We start from the raw sequence: 21,423 nt of genomic DNA on the forward strand, positions 1-21,423 counted from the left end.
GCGCCAATTCAATTGGAGACTCCTCCTAAAATGCAACTTTTGTGTTATAAATAGATGTGTTGTGTGAGTAATTGTTCCACATCTCATAAAAGCATTTGGCAATCATGTTTAGTGTTTGTCCCCGATACGGTAAGGTGATTTATGCGAGAGACAAACCTCAGATGTTCGATCAACTAAAGCGGGAGCTGGTTCGTTGGTTAGATGGGAAAATACCATAAGGGGAAAAATTAGAAGTATTGAGAGACTTGACAGTATCTTTGGTTGGGTGCGAATGAAGACTGATAAGGATGTTAGGGAAATGATGTTCGGTCGAGACGACATCAATTTGATTGTTGTAATCAGTTAGAAACATTTCCTTTTTCAGATAGTTTATTCTGTACTGATGTTTGTTGTGAACCTCGTTGTAACAAAAACTTAATGATATATAATGATTGAAGGTTACAGAAATACAATGTTACGAAAAGCTTAAGACCTAGATGATGCTCCTCGATTGGGATAGTTGTTCTTGTTGTGTCCTGGTTGACGACAGATACTACATAATCTTATCATTTTATCTGTGGAATCCATCTCTATTCTGATACGTGTGCTGTTTGGCCTTCCTTTTTTTTTCTACGCATCTCGTCATTATACTAAACAATATCACCTTCATATGGAGGCCAGTAATCCTCCATTGATAGTACAGAGAAGCTTTGATTATATACATTCATGACGGTGTCGGCCTTGTACACATCAGATAAATGGCTGTAAGCATCTTGACGAGTATAAGCGCATGCTGCAATGACATGGGAACAAGGTATGCGAAAGGCCTGGAATTTTCCACAATGGCACCAACTTCTGTTTAGTCTAACAGCGTAGGCTAAATTTGGTCTCCCCTCGTTGTGGTCCATTGTTTCCTGGACGCTGAAATTTTGCCTATGACGGTCAAAGACTGTTACAACGTGTGTGCTAGCTTTGATGCTCTCCTCTTTCTTGACCTTAATGCAACACTCACTAAATACTTGCCCGGATATTAACACCGCACTCCATCTTTCATCTCTGGTTGCGAACGTAGAAGCCAACCTATAATAGGTTGATCTTACCAAGGCGGTTATCGACAGATTTCGAATTACTTTGAATACCCCGTTCATGCATTCCACAAGGTTTGTTTTCATCTGGCCCCATCGACACCCCCGGTCAAATGCCCTTGTCCGCTGCTCTACTGGTATGTTATTTAGCCATCTCCCTACGTCTTCATTACACAGTCTAATTTCATCACGATAATATTGAAATGACGGCTGAGTTAGAGCATCCCTAGCATTCACCACCTTCTTGCGAAGATTCTTATCTTTTATAGCTCGCATGAAGTTTTGTGCAATGTGTCTGATGAAATAGACATGGGTAGAAGGAGGATCATGCCATCCGTTGTCATTGTTGTTGTAGGCACTCTCAATGGCAACATGTCTATAGGAAATCAAACAGAGATTGGCTTGTGGAGCTGTTACCATGAAAAATCTCTAAGGCATGCTGAAAGCGTAGTTAGTGATAAAGTCTTGTGAATTTGGGGGTTATAACCCATCAAAGGATGAAGATGTGCTTGAGACAAGCAAGAATGGAAAAAACACAAGTCAAGGGATGAAGCCGACATGAGAAGCATGCTTGGTCAACAGGCCATTCTGTCGACTAAAATGAAGTTTGGGACTTAATGGATTTTCTTTCATGCCAAATGCGTGAAAGACAGTGTTGCCCTAAAACGTCTGGGCGGGAGAAATTTGAAATTGAAAAATGACCAGCAGTTACAAGAAGAATAAGAGCGTCAGAATCTGGAGCAGTTTGCAAGACGTGGGTATAACGGTTTGCAGGTCGTGTGACACGACATGCTAGTTTTTAGGAGTTTTTAGCCTACGTGCAGTTTCTTTAGTTTAGTATAAATAGAAGATCCCACAAAGGGCTCGAGGTGTTCACCTTGTACTAACAAACCACTTGTAAGAAACTTCCCATTCCCAAAGCGAGGGAGCAAGAGTTTTTGAGAGTGCTATGTACCTAAATCACCACATTTATTTCAATGAAACTTCCTTACTTTTCAATTGTTCTCGTTGAACATTTTATCTTAATTTCATTTACTTTTGAGTTATCACTTTACGTTGTCGTTTACGCTGTCGACACTGATTCTATTACGATAATAGAGTTCACCAAAAACGTGTTCGTCGTGGACATCTTTTGAATGTTGTAGCGTTGTCGGTCACGAGTCACCTATAGGCTATAGCATCATTTAAACCGTTCATGTGGAAAAACCTTCGCTTGTTCAATACTTTGTTAGGAGCCGTTCCACACAAAGTTATTCCGTCGAATTGGATAAGCTTCGCTTGCACTAGCACTTTCCTAGGATCAACTAGTCAATCCTGCAAGTAACCCTTAGTCTTAAGGCCTAGGGAGGACCAGCGGTTGTTTACCAATCTCCACAGTAAACAAAATGGCACGCCCAATGGGAACGTGCTAGCGCAGTTGCGAAATTGCATGAAACTTAGAAGTGGAAAACTGTATAGTAAGCCACGAGAAACTTTGAAAATGTCAGATTCTAACACAGATGAAGTGCCGCGAGGAACTTTATCCACTACGGAAACAGTAATCTCACAGGTTGCCACTTTGCCACCGATGACAAGTGCAGCCTCAACAATGTTGACCACGGGTGCGGTTGGAACATCAATTCCTCTACCTCCACTGGGGGTTCAGGATCAACGATAACGACGTTCAGACCTTATATGCCTCACTTTGGCACCACAGTTCCTCTTTATGGAATGCCGTATTCCTTAATGCCAGGATATCAGTCGACATCAAGTGCAACACTGTTTTCAGACAACGTCCAAAACACAAATCCACCCTTGCAAGGATCAGCGCAAGGGGGCAACACTAGGAGTAATACTCAGAACAGAATCATGCCGTTGTCGAACACTTCAATAGCGGTGTTGAGACAACAAATGGATGATAGTAACCATGAATTGGTTAACATGTTGACCAACCAAATGGGCACAGTCTTTAATCCAGTTATACAAGAATCTGCTGAAACAAATAGGCAGGTGGCAAATCAATTGACACGCTTGTGCAATTTCCTGGGGGCATCGGCTTGACATATGGCACAAGTGGTTAGGCAAATTGTTCCTGTTCAGATGGAGATAGGGGCAGAAGAAGATGAGACATTCCACGAAGGACAAATCATTAGACCCCTTCAAAATCAAGGCTTCGAATCAGGAGTCGCAAGACGTAACCAGATGGTACTGGTTAACCGACACCAGGATGCTGATCAAATTGTCGATCAACATCGACAAGAAGACTTAGCAGTGGAAAATAATTTGACAACTATTATCGAAAGGATTATGTCTAGAAATGGTATGGGTGCCACATTGCAAAGGCCATTGTACGCCTCCCCGTTAGCTGAGTTTATTCTCCAAGCCGAGGCGCCCAGGGGAATGAAAGTGCCCAAGTACACTAAATTTGGGGGAGAATCTGGCGAATCGACAATAGAGCATGTTGCCAGATATTTAACAGAGTCAGGGGATCTAGCTCATAACGAATGTTTGAGAGTAAAAAACTTTCCCTCCTCTCTGACTAAGGCTGCCTTCACATGGTTTACTTCTTTGGCCCCAAGTTCAATCGATTCATGGGCCAAATTAGAAAAGAAGTTCCATGAACAGTTTTACGAAGGACATTCCAAAATTAGTTTGGCAGAATTGTCTAGTATCAAGATAAGGTTTGCTGAGGGCATCGACGATTATCTGAATCGATTTAGATCATTAAAGGCTAGATGTTTTACGCAAGTGCCAGAACATGAACTTGTTCAGATGGCTGCAGGGGGTTTAGATTATTCCATTAGGAAGAAAATAGACCCAACTTTTGTAAAAAGTATGTCACAATTGGCCAATAGAGTTCGACACCTCGAACGGCTAAGGTTAGAAAAAGTTAGACACAATAAGTCTAAGAAAGAAAAAGTAGCGTTTGTCGACTACGATACAACAAACCCAATATATGAGACTGATTATGCTTCATCGGCCGAATTAGAAATTGACGTGGCTGAATTAAAACCAGGATCCGCCTACGAGTGTCGATCATTACTTCCTGCGCAGGGAAAAAATCCTGTAGAACACAACCCAAAATTCCCTTCGAAAACTTATACTTTTGATGTTACAAAATGTGAGGAAATTTTTTACTTGCTAGTCAAAGATGGTCAAATGGTGGTACCACCTGGTACTAAAATACCACAGTTAGAACAAAGACAGAAAAAAGGTTTTTGTAAGTATCATAACTATCTTTGTCATAATACCTCTAATTGTTACCTTTTCAAGGATTTGGTTCAGAAAGCGATTCAAGAAGGCAGGCTGAAATTTGCTGGCTCCAAAATGAAGATCGACGTTGATCCTCTCCACCAGGAGGAAGCCCTATTCGTGGGGCCAGTTGAGATCAACATGGTCGAGATCACTAAATACGACGAGGCCGACATGCTGAAGCAAACCGGGGAAAGCCCAGATGTCGATATAGCTGAAGTTTACCCAATGGCTGATGAAGACCTGGTAGACTTCATGTATTGCTGCAAGAACAAAGGTTCACAAGTCTGCCTGTGCCCTAGATGTGGTGCTGTCACCGACAAAATAGCCGCGGAAAATTTCCAGAAGCTGCAGTTAGGAAAAAGCAAGAGAAACGGGCCGACCAGAGAGTACTAGAATGAAAGAGGCTCAAAAAAGGCCGTGGAAAATACCCAAGCAAGGCCAAAGAGCTTTGTACCGTCATCAAGTGTCCCTAGAGGCACTTGGATCAAGCCTCAGGAAAACTAAGACACCCCACAAGGGGTTGCTGTTGCTGCTAGAGGAGGTTTAGCAATTAATTACAGGCGTGACTTCAAGTCTGAAAAAAGGACTCATGTCTCTGAAAATTATTTGGGGAAGAACCCCATGTTAAGGACTCAATGGAGACGCTTTCAGAGGCGTAAACAGGCCGAAAGAGAGGCTGCAAGAGGCATGGCCAGTGGGGAGAATGCTGGGAAGAAGGTTGTTGTGAAGGTTGACACAGCAGCGAAAGAACGGATCAGAGAGTATGTCTGTCGACCAACTGAGAAATGTTCTGATGAAGTTACTGATGACTTTAATTCAGAGTCCGAAGCGAGTCTGGATATCTTGGTCAACATGGTGTCAATCCTACCACAAGAATATAATTGTGTGACTGAAGTGGAGGAGTCGGTAGATGATGCTGACGCTGAAGAAATGGCTTTGCATCAGCCAAGATGCTATTTTGTGCTAAACGATGGCTCTGCTGAAAGCCAAGAAGCAGTTTTCAAAAGACCCACAATGACCATGAAAAATCATTTGAAACCATTGCTGATAAGGGCTAAAGTGGAAAGCGTAACGATCAACAAAGTCTTGGTCGATTGTGGCGCCACTGTCAACATCATGTCGCACCATATTTTGAGGAAGATTGGCAAGTATGACACCGACATCAGATCCAACAACGCGGTTTTGTCTGACTACGGAGGAAAAACCAAAAGCACTATGGGAGTGATTATGGTGAACATCACGGTGGGTTTAATAACTAGACCGACACTGTTCATGGTGATAGATGCTAAACCAAGTTACAACTTGTTATTTGGCAGAGAATGGCTCCATGGTGTCGGAGCCGTACCATCTTCAGCGCACCAAAGGTTGGTGATTTGGAGAGAAGATGGAGTGGTCGAAAATATTGAAGCCGACCAAGGGTACTTCATGGCTGACGTAAATAATGTCGGCAAGAAGGAATTCGAGAGAAAGCTGGCCAACATTTCTCCTTGTTTTCCAACTGAAGATGTATATGCTAATCTGAGTGAGGCTTTCGTTTCTCTAACTCTGCACGAGACTCGTGGCTTCATTTGGGATGTGGAACGTCTGGATGATCCACCCTATACAGGTATATAGTCGACAAGCTGTGGAGATGTCACCGATGATGACTGAGCTAGAAGCTCTAAGAAAGATTTCGGCATACGTTGCCGAGAACAAAATAAAGTCGGCTCTAGAGGCTGAAGAAAACATGGCTGTCGAAATCTATACGTTAAATAAGGAGGGGTGTATGGCTATTGGGCCAGAGCCCACAGATAAGCCGGTTTTGGCTAAAGGAAATGTCAACATGCAGCGTTTGGACTGCATTTATGACAATGAACCTTTAGGGTTTGAAAAAGACCCAAAGGTACTAGAGGGAATCCGACCAAAAGACCCCTTGGAAGAAGTCGACCTTGGCGAAAATGGAGAAAAAAGGCCAACATACATCATCGCCAACATCGACGAAGAACTAAAGTCTGAGGTAATATCCATACTTAAAGAATTTAGGGACTGTTTTGCTTGGGATTATAACGAAATGTCTGGTTTAAGTAGGGATTTGGTCGAGCTAAAGCTGCCAATAAAAACTGGAAGAAAGCCAGTAAAGCAGACGCCCAAGCGTTTCGCCCCAGAGATCATGGCAAAGATAAAAGCAGAAGTAGAAAGACTCCTGAAAAGAAAGTTTATACAAACTGTAAGGTATGTCGAATGGTTGGCCAATATTGTGCCAGTCCTCAAGAAAAATGGGTCTTTAAGGGTATGTATTGATTTTAGAGATCTAAATGCTGCCACCCCCAAAGATGAGTATGCCATGCCCGTGGCGGAAATGTTGGTCGATTCGGCCGCTGGTTTCGAATATTTAAGTATGTTAGATGGTTATGCTGGATATAACCAAATTTTTATTGCAGAAGAAGACGTGCCTAAGACGGAGTTTCGATGCCCAGGAGCCTTGGGGACATATGAGTGGGTTGTGATGCCATTCGGCTTGAAAAATGCCGGAGCAACATATCAGAGGGTAATGAACTCAATGTTCCATGATTTTATTGAAGATTTCATGCAAGTATACATTGATGATATTGTGATAAAATCAATTGGTTGACATACTCACGTCGAACATCTTATAAAGGCCTTTCTAAGGATGAGGAAATGTGGATTAAAGATGAATCCATTAAAGTGTGCTTTTTGTGTACAGGCATGCGACTTCCTTGGCTTTGTGGTGCATAAAAAGGGTATTGAAGTAAACTAAAGCAAAATAAAAGCCATTATGGACGTTAAGCATCCGTCGACCAAAAAGGAACTACAATCTTTGTTGGTCAAAATAAATTTTCTTAGAAGATTTATATCAAATTTAAGTGGCAAAACAAAAGCTTCCTCCCCACTACTTCGAATGAAGAACGAGGATTTCAAGTGGCAGGATGAGCACCAAGAGGCTTTTGACAAAATCAAAGAGTATTTGACTAGGCCTCCAGTACTGGCCCCTCATGTTAGGAATAGGCCAATGAGACTGTATATTGCAGCCTCAGAATCGACTATAGGAAGTATGTTAGTCCAAGAGGATGAAAAATGTGTTGAAAGACCTGTGTATTACCTTAGTCGAATGCTTAATGACTCTGAAACTAGGTATAGCGATATAGAAAAACTATGTCTATGCCTGTATTTCTCTTGTATGAAACTAAAGCAATATATTAAACATGTTGATGTGTATGTGTCTTTCCACTTTGATATTATTAAACACATGTTGTCTAAACCAATTTTGCATATTTGAATTGGGAAATGGGCTTTGGCATTAACGAAATACTCTCTGACATACGTACCCTTGAAAGCAATGAAAGGGAAAGTAGTAGCGGATTTCCTTGTCGACCATTCAATGGTCGAAATGGCGTAAAATTACGTAGACTTAGCGCCATGGAGGTTGTACTTCGACGGTTCAAGAAATAAGCATGGATCTGGGATATGAGGAGTCATAATTTCTCTAGACGGAATTCCAGCAGAGTTCAAATACATAATCGAAGGGGTATGCACAAATAATGAAGCAGAATATGAGTCACTGATCACAGGACTTGAACTAATGCTAGAATTGGGGGCAAGGAATGTCGAAATTATGGGAGACTCGGAGTTAGTGATTAAGCAATCATCAAAAGAATACAGGTGTGTTAAAGAAAATTTAATCATGTATTTTATGGTTACCATCAGATTACTCAAGAAGTTTGAGCAAGTCAACCTCCAGCACATACCACAAAAAGAGAACCAAAGAGCAAATGATTTGGCGAGGAGGCTTCAGGGTACAAAGCAACGAAAGACCAAGATGAAGAGGTCCAAGTAAGAGAGAAAGTACGAGCGACATTGTTATCACCATCAGATTTGTCAATTATAAAGTTGGGAGCCGTAGATAAATATCATTTTAAAATTTTGACCGTCGACGACGAGGGGGAAAGTGATTGGCGTAAATCGCTAGTCGATTATCTATGTACCATATAGGGTCGACAGATCGAAAGATAAAATATAGGGCCCTTAGCTACGTCTTGGTGAATGATGAACTATTCAAAAAGACAGTTGAAGGAGTGATACTAAAATGCCTGGGAGAAAGCGAGGCATATGCGACTGTGTCTAGCGTACATAACGGAGCGTGTGGGGCGCATCAAGCAGAGTTGAAAATGAAATGGCTCTTGATGTGCTCAGGAGTTTATTGGCCTTCAATGTTGAAAGATTGCATTGAATTTGCTAAAAGTTGTCAAGAATGCCAATTACATGGGGGCATACAACATGTGCTTGCAAGCGAGTTGCATACAATTGTAAAGCCCTGGCCTTTTCGAGGGTGGGCATTGGATGTTATAGGAGAAATAAAACCAGCCTCGTTGAAACAACAAAGGTATGTTCTGGTTGGTATCGACTATTTCACAAAATGGGTCGAAGTCGTGGCATTAACAAATGTAGACCAATAGGTTGTGATAGACTTTGTCCAAAGTTATATCATCTGCAAATTTGGCATCCCATAAACAATCACAATCGACCAGGGGTCAGTTTTCATTGGTCGAAAAGTGCAAGATTTTGCAAAAGAAATGGGAATCAAATTACTGACTTCTACCCCCTATTACGCACAAGCGAATGTCTAACTCGAAGCTGCTAATAAGGTGATCATCAGCCTAATAAAGAAACACATAGGCAAGAAGTCAAGAAATTGGCATAAGACGTTAGACCAAGCTTTGTGGGCATGTCGAACGTCACCAAAAGAAGCAACTGGAACAACTCCATTTCGACTGGTATATGGGCATGACGTAGTGTTGCCAGTAGAGATTCAGGTCCAGGAAGTCAGAACCCAAAGGCAATATGAAATACCTTCTGAAGATTATTGGAGCATGATGACAGACGAATTGGTCGACGTAGATGAAGAGAGAATGTTACCCTTGGATTCCCTACAAAGGCAGAAAGAAAGAGTCGCCAAAGCCTACAATAAAAAGGTGAAAGGTAAAGTGTTTGCTGTCGACGATCTGGTTTGGAGAGTGATCTTTCCTATGGACAGAAATGATAGAGTTTTGGGTAAATGGTCCCCTAATTGGGAAGGACTGTTTAAGGTTTTGCCGGCCTTTTCTAATAACGCCTACGAGGTCGAGGAGTTGGCACCAGATAGGAGAATCCTAAGGGTGAATGGAAAGTACATGAAAAAATATAGGCCTCTCCTTCAAGAGGTCAATATTTTGACAGACTAACTAACTGTCGAAAAGAACTATGTTGGAGAAAATTATGTTGGAAACCAGCTACAGAAAGCCCAGAAAATAAATACACAGTGCTAAAAGTAAGAAAGATAACATTAAATTGGCAAGAAGCCATTGTTTATATATTACACAAAAATAACACAAACAAAAGAAGCGGTCAAAGTTGGCCGAACTTGGATTGAAAAGATTTAAGCTCAAAATTATAATGTAAAGACGTAGGCTCCAAGGTGTCGGCATGGGCTTTAAGCTGCTCAAGCTTCTCCTCAACAGTCGAAAGCTCTTCAGCGACCGCTAAGGCATCACTGATGGTTTGCTCCACAGTGGCCTGGGCAGGTTTTAGAACGTCGTCGATAAAGCACGACTCCTCCTTGGTTGTTGACTCCAACTCAGTGTCCAGAGGGGAAATTTGACATCGAAGGGCATCAATATGTTGGCGTATCTCAGTGGCCCTTGTTTGTTTGGAGATCAACTATTTCTTCTGCTCCTCCATAGCCCCCAACATTTTGATGACCTCTGTGTTGGCGTGCATCACCAACTCCCACTTTTCCTTCACAGAGGCCTCAGTAGCAGCAATCTGGCGTTCAGTTTCCCAAATGTTATCGACATGGTGCAACATGGGAACCAGACGTTTTTCTAAAGCGGCCGTTGCACACTTGGCATATTCTGAGAGCTAAAGATACTTAAGTTGGACAAGCGCGCGCAAGATCTCTGGACCGATAACGGGTTCATGCATGAGCACAAAGGGGAGGCCAGGATTCAAGGCGTGAATGCGGACTTTATCCATTAAAGCTTTGGTCTTCGTCGCCTCAGAGCCCATTTTTCCAAAGTGAAGCTGCTCAAAGTCGGATGAGGCATCACACGATTTCACCAGATTACGAAGTCTAGCAATCGCTTCCAAAGCAGAGGGTTTTATCGCCAGCCCCGGAAAAGACAAAGGAGAAGCGACCGACAGAGGAGTAGTCTGAGAAGAAGGAGAGGCAGTTGATAGAGGAGTAGTCTGAGAAGATGGTTTCTTGTTGGTGTTGACACCCACTGGTCCCCTTGGATCCTGCAAAGGCAAGGAAGCTGAAGAAAGACTGGAGTCAGATCTAGTCGAACTGGAGTCTGAATGCGTTGCAGGACTAGTGACTGAGTCAGAGTCACTATCACTAATCTGGATAGGGAAGTCAATGAACTCACCAGCGGTGTTGACAGACTATAGTGGGTGAGCTGGAGAAGAAACTGGCGACGAAGGAGTGTAGTCAGTGACGGGTTGAGTCGGCTCAACAGAAGCATCAGCCTGGTGTAAGGAAAAGATGTGTGTAAGAGAAGTACAATAATCCAAGGGAGTAGACAAGAAAATAAGTAATTACCTGTGTCAACGCAGGGAAGACGGCATCCTGATTTTCTTTCCCCAAGGTAGCAGCAGGGGAGGTGCCAGCCGACTGTGAATCCCCCACAGCTAGATGAGGGACCTTATCGAGAATGGAAGTGTCGACCACAATGGTGTCGACATCTATAGCAGGAGCCTCTAGAGTGAGCGCTTTATGGTGCTTCTTTTTCTTGGCTTCGCCACTCCTAGAGGGAGAGTCATGCGTCTTCCTTTTATGGCCATGGTGGCTTTTTGTTTTGTGCAGAGAAGATGGATGGGAAGTTGGTTGAAGATACGAAGAGAGGTTATAAGCAGATATTCTAGCCAGAAGATCAGACAAGCCGACAAGAAATACCTCAGAGCCTGTGCCGGTAGAGCGTTTGTGTTTTTTGGATTTTTTGGAGTGAGAGGAGACAGTGGGGTCTGTCGAACGTGGTTGACCCTACACATAAGTGAGAAATTAGAGACCATGTAGTGTTTCCCTTACAAAATCACAAGAGTAAATGAGATTGTTTCATGTAGGTGCATACCGAAGAACTGGATTTTTTTAAGACTTGAGCAATAGAGCGCTCATCATCGTCAGAGGATTTCTCAGGAGCAGCCTGCAAAAAGGGAGATGATAGCTAAGAATAAAAAACAAAAAGCTAAAAGAAATGATAACTCAGCCAGAGTCGTACCTGAGCCTCTTGTGTCGAAGGAGTAGGTTCTCTAGCAAGAGTAGGACCCACAGGGTCTAAAGGGATCGTTGCAAATAAATAGAAGAAACACAAGTGAGCGATGAAATCCAACTAAGAGGAAGTTTAACTTTCCAGAAAAGTGTTACCAAGTTGTGTGGATTCGAACACGCTAACATATTGAGGATCAATATGAAGTGGCCTTGAGTAATCAGGCAGATAATGCTTCGTCGGGACCACTCTGTCGACCTTCTTCTTATAGGCATTTTTTACGTGCGAAATAGGACAATAAAACCACTCCGGGACCAAATGGCCAAAGGCCAAAGCCAAGGGGCTAGATGGCAAAGGAGGGAACTTGAGGTTTCCAAAATGAAGGGCGTAAAGATACTTGTCTTTCGCGTAACCAGGGACCTTAAGTTTTTGGAGCCTGTCGGTTACTTTTTCCTTTAGTTCGACTGCGGCCTCCCAGATGGTCCGACGAAGATTATCTGGTCGATACACAACTTGGAAATAATTCTGGAAAGTGCAAATCTGTTTGACATGATGAGCCTTACACTTGGTCGACTTCGCCTGCAAGTAAACAAAAGCTTGAGTTAGTTCAGATAGTTTGGCCTTAGGAGCGCCAATATAAATAGCAAAATACGACTGCCACCAATCATGGAATTCTTTGGTGCAGAAGTAGGCTGGTCGAAAGGGAATGGAGGGAGCCGTGGTCGGTTTTCCCAGATAGTTTCAAGATCCTCCTAGATCTCACTCCAAGGTTGACCACAGAGGATATTGGTGAGTAGTTCTTGAGAAGAGAACAGGGACTTGGGAATGAATTGGCAAAGGCCAAATTGCTTGGCCACCAAGTTAGGCTGATAAGCCACTAAGCCAGGATTGTTACTAGAGGTTTCATCCGACAGGAATCTAGGGACCAGAAGACGCCTCCAAATGAGGAAGGTTTCATCTCTATGCTCATCTTCAGTCGGAGGAAAAGTCCTGGTGACCCATGAAGGACCCTCAGTTCGACGGCTGAAAAGGGCCATAGAAGGTAGAATATCGGCATGGGTCAGCATGATGTTGAACAAAAGACGAAACACTTGAAGGTCGGGGAAGTTTTTGTCGATGGGCGTCAGAGGGATCAACCGTTTCCAAATAAGGTGTCGTTCCTCTGGGGGACACGCAACCCTCCTCATCCCGTAGGGGGCTATATCTTTAGAGAAAGTGGCATTGAGCCACAGTTGCAAGAACCAAAAAGGTCCATGGACCAATACATTTTTCTTTCTGGAATTCTCAGGGTCAAAGAGTCTAATTTGGAAGACGACCTCAGACAGAGACTCATAGAGAGAAGCTAAAATCGGTTGGCCCAGGGCGATGTCACGCTCTTGGTGCAGTTGAGTTGTCAAGAGAGCAAAGTGCTTGGCTACCTGCATAGATCTGGAGCAGAAAATAAAGCGAGATAGCCAAAGGGTCAGGAAAGCCACATGTTCCTCGTCTGTTACAGGGCCTGCAGGGGTGGCATGGTGATCAATGAAATTGTTGTACGTTGGCTTGCGAGAGTCACCAATGTCGAACCGCAGGGAGATTGGTGCTACAGCTTCACAGTCGAAGACTTTGCCAGTCGGTTTTAAGCCAGTGATGGCAGCAATGTCCAGGAGTGTCGGCGTGATCATGCCACACTTGGTATGGAAAGAGTTGGTCGAACTCTCCCAAAATTAGAGGGCAACTAATAACATGCCACAAGACTGGGGAGGGCCACAACGGGCAATCTGTAGAAGGGTGTAGATGCCTGTCCTTTTCCAATGGTCGATTTTCTCTGATTCTAACCGATCCATCCAGGTAGAAAACTTAGGACAGTTTTTAGGAGGAGCAGTCCTGAAGTTCCTGTCGATGTAGCGAAGGGAAAATGGTTTTGGAGCAGAAACCACGGGTTCAGAGATATGAATGGAGGGGAAAAGGGAAGAATTTGTTCTGGTAATCTCTGGGTGTCAGTTTTCTGGAAGAGGACCTAAGAACGCTAAAGGTTCGTCAGCCAAAGAAAAAGGAATCAATACCTGAGAACGCCAGATTTTTGCCTTCTCTTCTGCAAACGGAGGCTCAGGAACATATTCCCTACCATCAATGGTGAGAGGATGTGTGAGTTTAGTAGCGGAAGGTTTATTGGAGCTAGCCATGGAGAAAATGGAAGTTTGTTGTTTTGGAGAAGAAGAGTTTTCACAGAGTGCAAGAGATGAGTGTATGCTGAAGCGAAAGAGCGAAAAAAGAGAAGAAGAAGAAAGAATGAGGGTTTTATAGGGGTTAAACCCTGAGCAGAGAAGAGTGAGCGTTTGATCTTCCACCTTCGACACATATGCCCATGTTTCCAAGTTTGTAGACACGTGGAGGAGAGAAGGCAGGCGTGATAGCAAACACGTTTCAGTCATAAAGACGTGAAGTGATGGGGTCGTGATTTTGTGCGTCTCGAGGGGAAAAGGAAACGTTCGTCATGATTATATGACGTCATCAACGTGGGGTAAATAGAGGCCCCACTAAGTAGAAGTGGAAGCAGTAAGGGGTAAGTCGACATCTCAAAGATGCCATCATCTCACCAACTTCGACAGTCGAAAATGGCATCTCTGGGGGGCATTTTGTTACCACGAAAAATCTCTAAGGCATGCTGAAAGCGTAGTTAGTGATAGAGTCCTGTGAATTTGGGGGTTATACCCCATCAAAGGATGAAGATGTGCTTGAGACAAGCAAGAATGGAAAAAACACAAGTCAAGGGATGAAGCCGACAGGAGAAGCATGCTTGGTCGACAGGCCATTCTGTCGACTAAAATGAAGTTTGGGACTTAATGGATTTTCTTTCATGCCAAATGCGTGAAAGACAGTGTCGCCATAAAACGTCTAGGCGGGAGAAATTTGAAATTGAAAAATGACCAGCAGTTACAAGAAGAATAAGAGCGCCAGAATCTGGAGCAGTTTACAAGACGTGGGTATAACGGTTTGCAGGTTTTGTGACACGACATGCTAGTTTTTAGGAGTTTTTAGCCTACGTGCAATTTCTTTAGTTTAGTATGAATAGAAGATCCCACAAAGGGCTCGAGGTGTTCACCTTGTACTAACAAACCACTTGTAAGAAACTTCCTATTCCCAGCGCGAGGAAGCAAGAGTTTTTCAGAGTGCTATGTACGTGAATCACCACATTTATTTCAATGCAACTTCCTTACTTTTCAATTGTTCTCGTTGAACATTTTATCTTAATTTCATTTATTTTTGAGTTATCACTTTACGTTGTCGTTTACGTGTCGACATTGATTCTATTACGATAATAGAGTTCACCAAAAATGTGTTCGTCGTGGACATCTTTTGAATGTTGTAGCGCTGTCGGTCACGAGTCACCTATAGGCTATAGCATCGTTTAAACCGTTCGTGTGGAAAAACCTGCGCTTGTTCAATACTTTGTTAGGAGCCGTTCCACACAAAGTTATGTCGTCGAATTGGATAAGCTTCACTTGCACTAGCACTTGTCCTAGGATCAACATGTTGATCCTGTAAGTAACCCTTAGTCTTAAGGCCTAGGGAGGACCAGCGGTTGTTTACCAATTTCCACAGTAAACAGGAGCCACATGCGTTATGATAGGTCGAAGAAAGAAACCCTATCCACCAGCCGTTTCACCTTCAACAAGAGCAAAGGAAATGGGAAAGACATTATTGTTGCCGTCTTGTGCAACCTCTATAAGCAAAGTACCCTTGTATTTTCCGTATAACCAAGTGCCATTAATTTGAATAATTGGTTTGCAGAATGCGAAACCTTTGATGCACGTGTCAAATGCCCAAAATAGACGGTGAAAGATTCTATTACCTGTAGCATAGGTTCCGTCTGGCATCATCGCTGGCAATGTCTCCATAATTGCCACAGTTCTTGGGACATATGTTTTTAGTGCCCATAAAAACCATGGCAATTCCTTGTATGAATCCTCCCAGTTGCGGAAAACTTGTTCAACAGCCTTTGTCCTCGCAATCCAGGCTTTCTTGTAAGATGGAGTATAATTATATGTTGTTCTGATATGGGAGATAATTATACTCACCTTCACTAATGGGTCTTTATTAACCAACGAAAAAATGTCTTGATATATCAACGCTGTGCTTAGTTTACGATGATCTTCTTCAACGTTAGTTGCAATGCAACTGTAAGGTGGGTCTATTGAAGCGATCTCCCAAGAGTCGTTTTTCTTCTTGTAAGACGTAGCCAAACGAAACTTGCAAATCATGTTACGACATTCGATAACATACCTTCTAGAATAAGTGCGTTTCACTGTAAAATTAGCACAGTTGTTCATGTGGAATTTTTTGATAGCCATAACACATTCTTCTTTGGTACGAAACATGTCTCCCACCTTTAATTCGCCTTCTGATCTCAGATACGGATTATAGAAAACACTGTTGGATGTTTCATCGTCATGCAGATCCATATTTGTCATATGTTGAGGCGGGTTGTAGACATGACTAGGAGGTATTGGTGGTGGTTGATCATCATCTTCATCGTCGTTGTTCAGCATGTGATCAACCTGTATCTCGGTCTCCTCTTCTTCTTCATCAACGACGTCCACTTCTGCTTCTGCTTCTGGGTTGACGTCATCTGACCATTGTGGATCAAATTCACCAGATTCATCCTGACTGGTTAGTTGATACTGTTGAGATGGTATACATGGTTGAAGAGTAATGTACAACTCAATACAGTTGCAGCCTGAATGTTCATGACTAACAAACATGTATTCAACATCTTCATCGTCTCGTACCTTAAGGGGGAAATACTTGCATTGACTATTCTAAAAAAATATTGGATTTTGATATGTGATCTTTGACACAATACCCGATCCTATACAGGATTGTATTCTTTTTTTTCAAATACACGGAAGATGAAAAGTTGTGGATGTACTATTTTGAAGACAGTCTAACTGGAGCTTCTCGTTAATGGTATTCTCATTTGAATCTTGCGCCAAGCGCGGACCATCCTAGCTTTCAAGCCTTGGGGATCTTTACCCTCCTGGAAGAACACTCCCTCTAACAGAATGTTATTGGGTTTATCCTTTAGGGGGATTCCAAGCTGACGATGTGCCAAAACGGGGTTGTAGTTAATCCCACCACATGTACCAAGAAGAGGTACATTGGAGACTTCACCACAAGAGTCGATAATCTGCACACCATCATACACACGGTTGTACCAAGAGATATCATCATTAGTGAGAAACATGAGTCTCGTGGACCACCGTAAACATCCCTTCTTCTTCTTGAAGGCGACCGTCTGTGGTAAGTGTGAAATAAAACACTTATACAACAGAGGCAAACATCACACAATGGCACCACCGCCCTTTGCATTCCTCATATGCAAAGAAAAATAAGTGTCACCCAACAGAGTCGGAACGGGATTAAGAGTAGAGAAAATCCCAATAGCGTTCACGTCCACAAACTTGTCGATGTTGGGGAATAACACTAACCCATAGATGAGAAGTACAAATATGGCCTCAAAGGCGTCCTCACTCATGGCCTTCCCATATATAGTAGCTTGAGCAATGAGGAACTCAGAAGGGAGACCTTGAATTCCACCTTTGGTAGTCATATGAGCACCAACCAGAGATTCATCTATATGTAACATGTCGGCTATCTCTTGAGAAGTAGGAATACTCTCCAAGCCACTGAACGACAACTGGTCTTGAATAGGTATACCCACAAGATAGGCATACTCCTCAAGCGTAGGCAAAAGCTGAAAATCCGGAAATGTGAAGCAACGGTACAAAGGATCATAAAACTGCGCCAATACACTCATCAATCCTTCATCCACCTGAGTAGTCAGAAGAGGAAGAAGCTTGCCAAAACGAGCCTTGAAACCCAAGGGATCTAATACATAGGATGTCAGATTCCTTAACTCTTTCAAATCTGGTTGTCTGAAACTGTACTTCTTTGTATTCCTTATTTGTCTTTCCATGTCTGAAAATTTTCAAATAGACCTCTTAAATTCCTTGAAAAGTTTCTTCATTATTGATGATATGGATGCAAATGGGTGCATGAATGCATGAATGCAACAATCACACTCAAGGATCAAGCAAAGCACACCAAACAAAGGTCATGGGATGGATCATGTCACCCTTAATATCAATCATCCATTTTGGTGGATTATGGTTTACACCTTATCAACACCCAAGTTCCATTGATATTAAGGACACATGAACGGATCAACCACGAATCAAGGGTTTGTTGCGAGTCACGAGCATGGAGTCTCGGTTAAGAACCACCCAAAGGGAGTGTACTAGAGTTTAAACCTGCCAAACATGTTCTACAAGAGGTTCCCATAGTCATCATCCCATCTTTCGGATATTATCGGAGAAACGACTACTCGTATTCCAAAAATATTCTCAAGAGAGACTCTTATGAGTGTAGTATCGCGTAACAATCATATCAAATCTTACACTTGAACGACTTTCGCACTACATCCTAAGAATAGGCCATGATGGGCTTGGTAAACTAAGGTCCTTGGCTTCTAAGGTCTATATTGGAAAGAGTAATGTCTAACCACAACTACTTGTGTGACATTATTGATCCCAACATGACCTCCACCAAGTGAATGGGCTTGCAAGTCAACTTGCTAAGGAATAACTCCACACAAGTCAACAAGACTATGCCATTCTCCTATCCTAAGTGCACTCGAGTTCGGGTATAGAACTTATCTCACAAAGATCACCAAGCATACAAGGAATTAATATTCAAGAAATTCAATCATTACATACAATACAATAATCCCAAATTGCACAAAAAATATGTCACAAATCAATATACACAACAATACAACAAAATATGAAAAGTAGGCAAAACCCACTAGGCAAATATCTCCCCAGCAGAGTCGCCACTTTTCTGTAGCGGGGTATTCGTTACCATTAGAGATATTGACTAAATCCAAGGTAAATCATACAAGTCGAGTCGCCACCGCACTTCTATTTATCCAAAGGAATGGTTAGAAAGCGAACAAAAACCTAAAGGTTTTATCGAATCAAAAACTAGTAAAAGAGAGTCAGAGATCTGGGTAAGGGGGTTGGTTATGCAATGGGAAGGTGTTAGGCACCCAAAATATCCTAGGTACTCCTAAGGAGCCTTTTTCATACTTGTTGTAGGGTTGTTATTTTGTGGAAATTTATTGTGAAAAAATGATTGAAGAGATGAGAAGAGAATATACAAGTTTATTTACATTTTGTGTTTGGATGGATAAACCATTACCCACGTACCATCTTAAAAAAGATTAGGATCAAAACCTCGTAGTTCGGGGTAAAAATCTCAAAATGACTTGGTGAATTGATTGGTCCAAAAGCCTTAAGGCCTTTTGTTATCCAAGGGAGAAAACTCAACCTAAAACCACAAATCCACCATGTGAGGATAGCTTCAACATGCCAGTGAGGGGTTAACCCTATAATAAGCATGGAAGACTCATTGTCAATCACTAAGGATATAGGTGAGTATTACATCTATCACAAGGATAACTAAAACCTAATAACTAAAGGTTATGGAAAATTTGATTAAGAAAGTGGCCATTGAAACCACAAAAAGACATTTGAGTGGGTTATATTTACCAATGAAAAGTATGTACAAAATTTGGTCAAAGTTGACTTAGAAGTTCAATTCAAAATAAGTGTTATGAGAAGAAAGTTTGAAAATCAAAAGCATAAGGCTTAGGTTTCTAATGTTTGAAAACAATTCTTAAATGTTTGCACAAAAAGTTTTGGCTTGGGTTAGAGTGGAGGGAAGAAGAAGAATGGCTAAGATCCTAAGCAATGTAAAAAGGTGAGGGGTAAGAACAAAACCACAGAAGGAGTTCTTCTCTTAAGATCATATAGATGATCCAAGTAGCTCCCATCCTTTGGAATAAGCAATCACATAAGCATGAACTCAAGCAATCAATAATCAAATGAACTCTTGGAAGGTTCCTCAATCTATCTTGAATCTCTCTCTTAGGAGCTCATGGTAATGGTTCCTCAATTTGGCTCCAGTGGGAATCCCTAGCACAAAGAAACACACACATCAAAAGGTTCTATTAACCATCAAAGAATGGACAAGAGGGAGTTTAGAATATGGTCCTTTCAATGTTCATCTTCAAGCTTTAAGCATTCTAAAGGCTTGAGGCCTAGTTGCTCTTTGACATTTAAGCATTCTAAAGGCATGGGGCCTAGTTGCTCTTCAAACTTCATTAGCTTGGGTAAAGTCCTAAGATCTAAGTCCATTTTGTCCAATTCTTTACATTTGGTTCACAACAAACAGACAAACACAAACACAAAAGATATATACACAATTATTTGCTCAAGTGAGCAAAAGGCAAATGGCATTAGCATAAACATGTGCTCAAATGAGCAAAGGGAAAAGCAAATGAATAATATGTGCAAGAATAGTAAATTGCATAAAAGTAAAGAGCAAAAAGTAAATGTTAATGGTTAATGATTAGTGTTAGTAGTTAGTGTGCCATAAGGCAAATTTAGCGCTATGTTAAGCAATCGTAATTGGACTTATGTAGAAGTCACAACTATCTGAAGCCGGTCAATAATAATGTAGGCAACAACACAAGTTAGAAGTCTTGATTAGTGAACCAAGTTCCAACAACTTGCCATGCCAAAAAGAAGAAGAGAATTGATCTTGTATTGGTTTAAGTCTTTTGCATGATTTAGAAAACAACCTATCCTTAATGCAAAGCCATTCACTTGATCAATTGATCAAGATGAATTAGATTTGAATCAAGGAAGATTAAGTCTCTCTAATCAATGCTAACTTATCAACCTTCAACTCATTGATCAAAAAAGAAAAAGAAGAAGAAGAAGAAGAAAAAGATGAATAATGGAAAAGGAAATGGAAAGAATAAAGTGCATAAGGTGAAATAAAATGTACCAATCCATGTGTGTTGACCAAATGACATTGAAAGTCAAAGTCAAACAATGAGAAACTAGAAATGGGATGAAGATTGGAGGTCAAACAATAAACAAAATATTTTTGGCATTTTTAATATTAAAATAAACTTAAATTAAAAATAAAAGAAAGGTCAAACTTCAAAATCACTTCAAATCAACCTTGAAAGGTCCAAGTGATTTATCCCAAGTTCAACAAGGTCAAACAAAGTTTGACAAAAAATTGCAGCATTTTTAAAAGTCAGAAGCTATTTTTAATCAATTAAAATGAATAAAAATAACCTAATTGAACTAAAATCTCAAATTAATTAAAAAATTGATGAGAATATTTTTCTTAGATACATCATCATTCAAATAGGTTAGGAAAATATTTTTGTATTTTTTGAATATCAAAAACTATTTAACATGAATTAAAAATAACCAGAAAAGAGAAAATTCACAAAAAATATCAAATGACAAAATAAAAAATATTAAAAATCAATTTTAGAAACTAGAATTTATTTGGAGAAGAATGCAATTGGTCCCATATTTTTTGGATTAAAAATAATGAAGTTATTAATTTTTGAAAATAAAGGAAATAAAAGAAACTAAAACAGAAATTAGAAAATTCAAAAAAACAAGGAGCGTCTGATCAAGCCTCATTATTGACGTGGTTGATCAAACGCTCCACATGCGCGCTTCCATGGTAGGCTTCAGTCCACGCGTAACACAATGAATTATTAAAAGTCATAAGAAGCAACGGCCAGGATTATATCTGGAAATAAGAATCGATGGCCACGATTGGATCTGGAGACCAGACGGTGGCCAGCGCCACCGTCTTCTCCGGCTAGCTCCGGTGAGAGCTCAAATTTGCAGAAGAGCAAATATGTACCAAAACACACGTTCCAGGCATCAATCGAAAGAGGAAGTGATGCACATCACTCCTATACCAATCACTTCCACTCTAGATTCCCATTAAGAGAGAAATCAGAG

Source organism: Lathyrus oleraceus, chromosome 3, assembly GCF_024323335.1.
Source record: "Lathyrus oleraceus cultivar Zhongwan6 chromosome 3, CAAS_Psat_ZW6_1.0, whole genome shotgun sequence".
NCBI lineage: Eukaryota > Viridiplantae > Streptophyta > Magnoliopsida > Fabales > Fabaceae > Lathyrus > Lathyrus oleraceus.